This window comes from Diaphorina citri, unplaced genomic scaffold (assembly GCF_000475195.1).
Source record: "Diaphorina citri unplaced genomic scaffold, Diaci psyllid genome assembly version 1.1 scaffold940, whole genome shotgun sequence".
Taxonomy (NCBI): Eukaryota; Metazoa; Arthropoda; class Insecta; order Hemiptera; family Psyllidae; genus Diaphorina; species Diaphorina citri.
Genome location: NW_007378371.1, coordinates 14,200 through 23,021, shown reverse-complemented (window position 1 = coordinate 23,021; position 8,822 = coordinate 14,200). Strand labels below are relative to the sequence as shown.

The 8,822-nt window shown below is 38.9% G+C and overlaps 1 long non-coding RNA gene across 1 annotated transcript; it reads left to right on the top strand.

Annotated features, from left to right (window-relative positions):
- Positions 1–6,388: 6,388 nt before the first annotated feature.
- On the top strand, positions 6,389–7,794 carry LOC113469058. The gene is made up of 2 exons (XR_003392598.1): positions 6,389–6,553; positions 7,583–7,794. It is a non-coding gene; the product is annotated as an uncharacterized LOC113469058 (long non-coding RNA).
- Positions 7,795–8,822: the final 1,028 nt, after the last annotated feature.

Below are 8,822 nucleotides of genomic sequence, written 5' to 3'. Positions count from 1 at the left end.
AAGGTCCACTTTCGACCACCAAAATACTTTGATCTTAACCACTCTACACCATCGAGGCAAGTACGCGGGTTCGATTCCCGCCCGGGGCGGATTTTATCCTGAACGGATAATGTTCGTTCTCGGAACGGCTGGCTTTCTCCTATCATGTCTTATTTTTCTCTTCGATTTCGGAACGATAAGACCTTGGCAGTTACAGTTCCCTCTGTCAAACCTCTGTCTTGAAAAAAAAAAAATAATAATAATAATAAAAAAAATAACTCCTATTGTTCTGGATAGAGGGAACTGTAACTGCTAAGGTCTTATCGTCCAGAAAGCGAATAGAGACAAGGCAGACGCGCTACCAACCAAGCTAACTAGGCTGGCTTTCTAAACATTTTTCGATGTCAACTAGAAGTTAAAACTCAGAACTCAGTTTTTTCGTTCAATCAATGCCTCCGTGACCATCAGCTGATGTTTGCCTAGGTCCTAAGCAGTTCGAATAGAGACAAGGCAGACGCGCTACCAACCAAGCTAACTAGGCTGGCTTTCTAAACATTTTTCAATGTCAACTAGAAGTTAAAACTCAGTTCTTTCGTTCAATCAATGCCTCCGTGACCATCAGCTGATGTTTGCCTAGGTCCTAAGCAGTCCCAAATATGCCACACCACACACACTCCTAATCAATGCAATTACACTCGGTAAAAATGTGAATAAAAATGCCCTCAATTACCCCTCCTGTCCATTATTACTAATGATTATTGCTTACTAATAACAATTTTATCAAGGGGTTTCATACAAGAGGAAGTCGGATCATATAAGCAAAGCAGTTTTAGAGAAAAACAACCTTCTTTTTTAAGAGATTTGAACTGCTAAGGTCTCATCGTCCCAAAATCTAATGAAGAAGGATAGGAGAAAGGCAGCCGTTCCGAGAACGAATAAGATCCAGTCAGGATAAAATCCGGCCCGAGCGGGATTCCGCGGCCTAGCGCTCACAAGGCAGACGAGCTACCAAACAAGCTAACTAGGCTGGCCATAAACAAAGAATCGCATTTTATATGCCCATCCCGACGTAATAAATTTGAAATTTTAAACAGGATGGTCGAATTGAAATTCATTGTAGAATTTTTATTAAATCGATATTATTATAAGGAGCAGAAAAAGGAAAAAAAATATCAGAAAGTAAAAAATAAAGTAAAAAAAAATCTAGCAAATAGACCCCATTGTCTTGGAAATACCCTGTAAGATTATGCAAAAATTCAACTTCTCTCCTAGTGGGGGCAGGGCGACAGGAGCATCTGACTTTTGGGACACCCTGTCGTTTCAGGAAAAAACCACACAAGTCACACAATTCAAGCAATTTTCAAAATTCCATTCATTGCGGTGTAAATCGAATGTTTTTGATCAATACAGGGTGGTTCAATTGATTGGGGGGAAGAATTTCAAAAATAAAAAATGGTCCCTACGAGACCATTATACCTACCTATTGTTTAAATAGTACTAAATAGTACTTTAAATAGTACAATAGACCAGTAGACTACTATTGTTTTGGTCAAATTGTTCAAAAAGTCCCAAGTAATAATACGTAATAAATTTGAAATTTTAAACAGGATGGTCGAATTGAAATTCATTGTAGAATTTTTATTAAATCGATATTATTATAAGGAGCAGCAAAAGGAAAAAAAAATATTATCAGAAAGTAAAAAATAAAGTAAAATAATAGAAAGTAAAAAAAAAAAGTCTAGCAAAATGGTCTTGGAAATACCCTGTAAGATTATGCAAAAATTCACTTCTCTCCTAGTGGGGGCAGGGCGTCAGGGGCATCTGACTTTTGGGACACCCTGTCGTTTCAGGAAAAAACCACACAAGTCACACAATTCAAGCAATTTTCAAAATTCCATTCATTGCGGTGTTGTAAATCGAATGTTTTTGATCAATACAGGGTGGTTCAATTGATTGGGGGGAAGAATTTCAAAAATAAAAAATGGTCCCTACGACACAATTATACCTACCTATTGTTTAAATAGTACTAGAGTCACATTACTACAACAATAGGCCAGTAGACTAGGTACTATTGTTTTGGTCAAATTGTTTAAAAAGTCCCAAGTAGGTAATAATACAAAAAATAGTGCTATTCAGGAAAAAACCACACAAGTCACACAATTCAAGCAATTTTCAAAATTCCATTCATTGCGGTGTAAATCGAATGTTTTTGATCAATATAGGGTGGTACAATTGTTTGGGGGGAAGAATTTCAAAAATAAAAAATGGTCCCTACGAGACCATTATACCTACCTATTGTTTAAATAGTACTTTAAATAGTACAACAATAGACCAGTAGACTACTATTGTTTTGGTCAAATTGTTCAAAAGTCCCAAGTAATAATGCAAAAAATAGTGCTGTCGATTTCGACCTCCGATGTTGCAGCTCCCTTTACCAAACCTTAAAAAAGTCGCGTGGCGTTCAAGAGTTATGGTGAAATAAACAGACAGCCATAGAGACGGACAGACAGACAAACAGACGAGTTAAAAGACAAAGTCGTCGCGTTAAAACTTGAACCTCACTTGGCTCGTTCAAGTTCTCACCGTCCGAGAGTGTTCGAAGTGGCTCATTTGTAATTCCACATCAAGAACACAGGCAAACACAGTCGAGTACATTTAGCTCTGCCCAGAGAAGTGAGTGTAAACAAGGCACAGGGACGAGTTTACAATAGAACGGACCTAAACAGAGGCTGTGGCAAATACAGTCGAGTACATTTAGCTCTGCCCAGAGGAGTGAGTGTAAACAACGCACAGGGACGAGTTTACAATAGAACGGACCTAAACAGAGGCTGCTGATGAGGGCTAACCTATTTTGAGAATTTGACCACAATAATAGTAGTAGCCTACTGCTGGAATAAAGGGACTTTTCAGTCCTATGCGAGCAGTATAAATACTCGTAAACACTATTACTTATTATTCCTATTATTTCTCTCCCTTTACTTCTTTCTTCCTTTCTCCCTCTCTATTTGCTTCCTCTTTTTCTTCCACCTTGGTTCACATTGAGAGAGCGACCTCCCAATAAGGTTGCAGAATCTTAGGAGATCTTTTTATTGTACATAATTTTGGAAAAATAAAAATCACATATTCAATTCAATTCAATTCAACCTCTCTCTCTCTCTCTCTCTCTCTCTCTCTCCTCTCTTCTCTTTCTCTCCCTCTCTCTTTTCTCTCTCTCTCCTCTGATACGTCCTTGTTCTTTTCCAATATCCCTTTGATTCCCAATCTATGACGTGATTTCCTTCTTTCTTTCCCTTCCTCCCTTTCCTCTCTCACTCACTCCTGTTGGATAGACTAGGTCCTCTTTAGTTAATGAAATTTTCATACAACTCACGAGGAGGGAGGGGAAAGGAGAGAAGGGGGAGGGCTAGGGAGGGAGGGGGTATAGGTAACAGGTATTCATCAGTAGAACATAGAGTACATAGACAAAGCTACTTTTATAAAGAAGTTCGATAACTGTAACTGCTGAGGTCTTATCGTCCCGAACGCGAAGAGAAAAGGAAGACAGGATAGGAGAAAGCCAGCCGTTCCGAGAACGAACATCATTTGTTCAGGATAAGATCCGCCCCGAGCTACATACAATTGAACCATGCAGTGACCTAGCAAACCTTCACAAACCGTGGTGTTCTGAAATTTCTGAGTAAAAGAAGGCATTCTTGAATTTCTATCTTTTTTTTTCTTTCTAGAAATATTTAGGATTGTAGGAGTAGATTTGTATGCTTGTCGGAGCAGGAATAAGTACAGGTTCCGAGAACGAACATTATTTGTTCAGGATAAGATCCGCCCCGAGCTACAATCGAACCAGTGACCTTTCACAAACGGTGGTGTTCTGAATTTTCTAAGTAAAAGGAGGCATTCTTGAATTTCTATCTTTTTTTTTTCTTTCTAGAAATATTTAGGATTGTAGGAGTAGATTTGTATGCTTGTCGGAGCAGGAATAAGTACAAGTAAGTAAGTAGCTTAGGATGAATGTAAAGGCTTCGTTGTCCCATTGGAACAACGTAGGTACAGCTAGCTAGCTACTTACGTAAAGAGACTATATGGAGAGAGGACAGACATTGGAAAAGCTCCACAATTTTTAGTTGCACGCATCTAACCTAGCTAGCTACTTACGTGAAGAAACTATATGGAGAGAGGACAGACATTGGAAAAGCTCCACAATTTTTAGTTGCACGCATCTAAACTGAGGGTGGTGCGTTAAACCGCCAAGTAATAGAATAGGTCCGTCAATACTTCACTCCGCACTCGGGAATTTCGTTGTACTTACGTGAAGAAACTATATGGAGAGAGGACAGACATTGGAAAAGCTCCACAATTTTTAGTTGCACGCATCTAAACTGAAGGTGGTGCGTTAAACCGCCAAGTAATAGAATAGGTCCGTCAATACTTCACTCCGCACTCGGGAATTTCGTTAGAAAAATCCCCCATTCCAATGTAACACTAAGTACTTAAGTAATGAACATCAATCTAAAAATATTACACCTAGATACTTGTCTTGGAATTTCGTTAGAAAAATCCCCCATTCCAATGTAACACTAAGTACTTAAGTAATGAACATCAATCTAAAAATATTACACCTAGATACTTACTTGTCTTGATATTCCGGAATTTCGTTAGAAAAATCCCCCATTCCAATGTAACACTAAGTACTTAAGTAATGAACATCAATCTAAAAATATTACACCTCGATACTTGTCTTGGACTGGAACCACCAACCTCCAGATCCACAGTCCAACGCGTTAACCACTGCACCACTGAGGTTGGTCCTATTCAAGACAGTTTGAATTAATACTTAGGCGTTAACCACTGCACCACTGAGGTTGGTCCTATTCAAGACAGTTTGAATTAATACTTAGCCCCTTTTCTTTTTCTTGTCACCTCATACTGTTTACAATCGCGTTTTCGAAGGGGTTCGTACAAATTTTATCAATTCAGTGAGCTTCACAAAAGGGCGGGGCAACATTGGAAAAATTTCTGTGCTTTCATTTATTTATTTTTCTGTGGCCACATCAGCTTGGGGGTCCGGTCAACAAATGTAGGTACTAAGCAAAGCCAGCAGCACGCGATGGCCCCAGATGGTCACCCATCTGGATTCCATCCACGTTGCTTAACTTAAGTCTACCATTGGACATTGGTAGGTGGCGTAGGTGCTATCGCCGCACTGTAACCAACATTTTCTTTACACTTTTTTTCATATAGAGAGAACTCTAACTGCTAATGTCTATCGTCCCGAAATCGAAAGGAGAAGGAAGACAAGATAGGAGAAAGCCGGCCGTTCTGAGAATGAACATTATCCGTTCAGCCAATTCAGTGAGCTTCACAAAAGGGCGGGGCAACATTGGAAAAATTTCTGTGCTTTCATTTATTTATTTTTCTGTGGCCACATCAGCTCGGGGGTTCGGTCAACAAAATGTAGGTACTAAGCAAAGCCAGCAGCACGCGATGGCCCCAGATGGTCACCCATCTGGATTCCATCCACGTTGCTAAACTCAAGTCTAGCATTGGACATTGTTAGGTGGCGTAGGTGCTATCGCCGCACTGCTAACCAACATTTTCTTTACACTTTTTTTTATATAGAGAGAACTGTAACTGCTAATGTCTATCGTCCCGAAATCGAAAGGACAAGATAGGAGAAAGCTAGCCGTTCTGAGAATGAACATTATCCGTTCAGGATAAAATCCGCCCCGGCCGGAAATCGAATCCGCGATCTAGCCCTTACAAGGGAGACGCGTTACCTCCCAAGCTAACTATGCTGACGGTGTAAAATTGTACAAATGAGTTTCCAAGAGATTTCGCTTCTAGACCAGAGGCCCCAATGCAGTTTCCATATTGACTCCAGTTCCAATGAGCTAACTAGGCTAGCTATAAGAAGTTTTCTTTACGTTTAATGGAACAGGGCCCAGAAGTGATTTTTTTTTTCAAGGGATATATAGAAGGAATAGTGGGGGACTGAAGGGAATGAGGAATGAATAGTTGGGGGTTGAAGGGAATGAGGAATCTGACCAGGACTTGCGGCATACAATAGGTATGTGGGTGTGTGTCATTTGATGCACGCTATATTCCAAGCCAGAGAAAACTTGTGAGACCTTTTGTCCCCAGAAAATACAAAAAAATCCCCCAAACTTACTGGAGGGAAGAAAAACAATCCCTTTGTTGGACAAAACCCTAACTCTCGAGAAAAAAAAAAAAGAAAAAAAAAAAAAAAACTGCCCAGAAAATCAAATCTGAAGCCCAACCAACGCGTTACCCCCCCCCCTCTAAGTTTTGAACAGTTTTGCCAAATTTCATCAGAATTGCACTGCCCTTTCGAGAGTTATGGCGGAACAAACAGTCAAACAGATTTACGGACAAACTATGAAAATGGAAAATCGTCTAGTACTTAAGTAAATCTCCCTTCAGTACTTAAGTAAATCTCCCTTCTTAAAGTTTTACTTTCATTCATTAATCTTTGTCTTCTTCTTTGTTTCAGGTATCCAACGTTGGGATGCATACTAGACTTAGACGGACTTTTCAGTCTCACTCTGACAGGACAAGCAGGGTAAAATTGGGATTTAAAACTAAAGAAGGAAGAAGCTTTATTAAGTGTTCGTACTTTTTTGTAAAAATAGAAATTAAAAAATCTAAAAAAGGTTCTTGAAAATTAACTTATCATCGACAAAAAAATTTGCACTCGTTTTGCAAATATTTCAACGGGTTACTTTCTGGTGTTCTCGTGTTGACCCAGCACCTAAATGGGAAGTATTGTGCCTCTTCTCGCCCATCTGATGAGAGGCATACTACGGGATGGGCATGCTACTACACAGACCACATGCGTCCAATGTAGCAGTTGTTTCATTGCTACGAAATAAAAACGGCGGTGAAACACTCATCTTTTTTTTTTTAAAAAAAAATAATAATAATTAAAGATCGACTGCTATGCAAATACAAGTGATCTCTTAATACAAGTATTCACTTGATCAGTCGAGAATTCACTCAACGATCAGTCAAGTCACAAGTGATCACTCAAGTCACAAGTAATCACTCGAGTAGTACATAGGAACTGAAATTTTTTTACCCCTATAAATTCCGGCCCTCTATCCCCCCAAGCAAACATGTTCCTTAGCTTTCCAATTTGAAATGAATTTTTAATATCAAGTTACAATTGTACAGCAGTCAGCATACCTATCATATTACGGTATTTATTACCATGTCATTCTAGTATACCTCCCTGAAGAACAAGGTTTTATTCACTTTATTTACAAAGCTTTACCTCTCCTTCTTCGTTCTCTTCTTGATTCTTTTCCTCCGCTTCTTTCTCCTTCTTCTCCTCCTCTTCTTCTTCTTCCTCCTCCTCTTCTTCTTCCCCCTCTTCCTCTTTCTTTCCCCTCTTTCTCTTTATTTCCCCTCTTCCTCTCTCTTTCTCCTCTTCCTCCTCGTCCTCCTCCTCTTGGTTATTTAGGCATTACCTAAATTTTCTTTAAATACGTACTATGTAGGCTTAAAAGACAGGTATATTGTTCTCAATAAGATAACTAAGAAATAACATAAACCAATTTCTCACTTAAAAAAACAATGTTTTTGTTTATAGTTTCCACAGAATTGTAAATAAATCAAATTTGTAAAGAAACAAAACTACCTACCCTTTGAAAAACAACTTGAGTGTAATGAGCATCAACCATTTGGCAGAAACGAAAGTGTCAACTTCAATCGAATCAAAAATACCTACCTATAATTACGAGGTTTTTCAAATCTTGTCGTTGCGACTGGAAACCTTGTCTTTGCGTACTTTGAAGTCCCCAGTGTAAATATCTAAAGTAACTCTTGATTGAAGTAACTTAAAAAGTAAACCTTTGAAAAAAAAAGTGATCTACCTAAAGTAACCTTTGAAAAAAGTAATCTACCTAAAGTAATCTTTGAAAAAGAAGTCTGGATAGAAGAAATCAAACAACCAAACAATCCGAAAATAAATAAAGTAATTAATTGTGGATTAAAAATCTAAAAGAAATAGAAAGTCATAACTGCAAAGTTGTCGAAATTTTCAGTGTCGTGGATTAATCTTAGTGAGGTGGTAGTGAACCAAAAATAATAAATAAAAGTAACCTTTTAAAAAAATCTGAAATAAAAAAAAAAATAAAGAATTGATAAATAATTCCAAAGTTCCGTTACTTTTCACCCCTCAGGATTAAGACCTTTTGGCGGCCCTGGAATATCGTAGCATTGCGCCGCAGGCAAACTTTTTGGAAAAATCCCCCTTCCGTCAAGTCGAGTCCGCAAGTTGAGAACCCCTGGTGCTGATCCAACCAAGGAATTCTTGTGGACGAAAGAATTAAAGTCTGCGCCTTGGGAATTAGTGGTGCTGCTCGAAGCAAGGATTTTTTTTTTTCCCCCGAAGGAAGGAAATTGAGACATCACAAGGATTTTTTGCTGACGAAGGAATTCAAGTCGAATCAGCAAATGTGAGAAATTTCGGTTTTGATCGAACAGATTCTTCTTCTGGCTGAGATTATTGTGCGGCTTTTCGGGATCCGAAAACCTTTGAAGGGGGTCAAGTCGAGTCCGCAAGTTGAGAACCCCTGGTGCTGATCCAACCAAGGAATTCTTGTGGACGAAAGAATTAAAGTCTGCGCCTTGGAAATTAGTGGTGCTGCTCGAAGCAAGGATTTTTTTTTTTCGAAGGAAGGAAATTGAGACATCACAAGGATTTTTTGTTGACGAAGGAATTCAAGTCGAATCAGCAAATGTGAGAAATTTCGGTTTTGATCGAACGGATTCTTCTACTGGCTGAGATTATTCTGCGGCTTTTCGGGATCCGAAAACCTTTGAAGGGC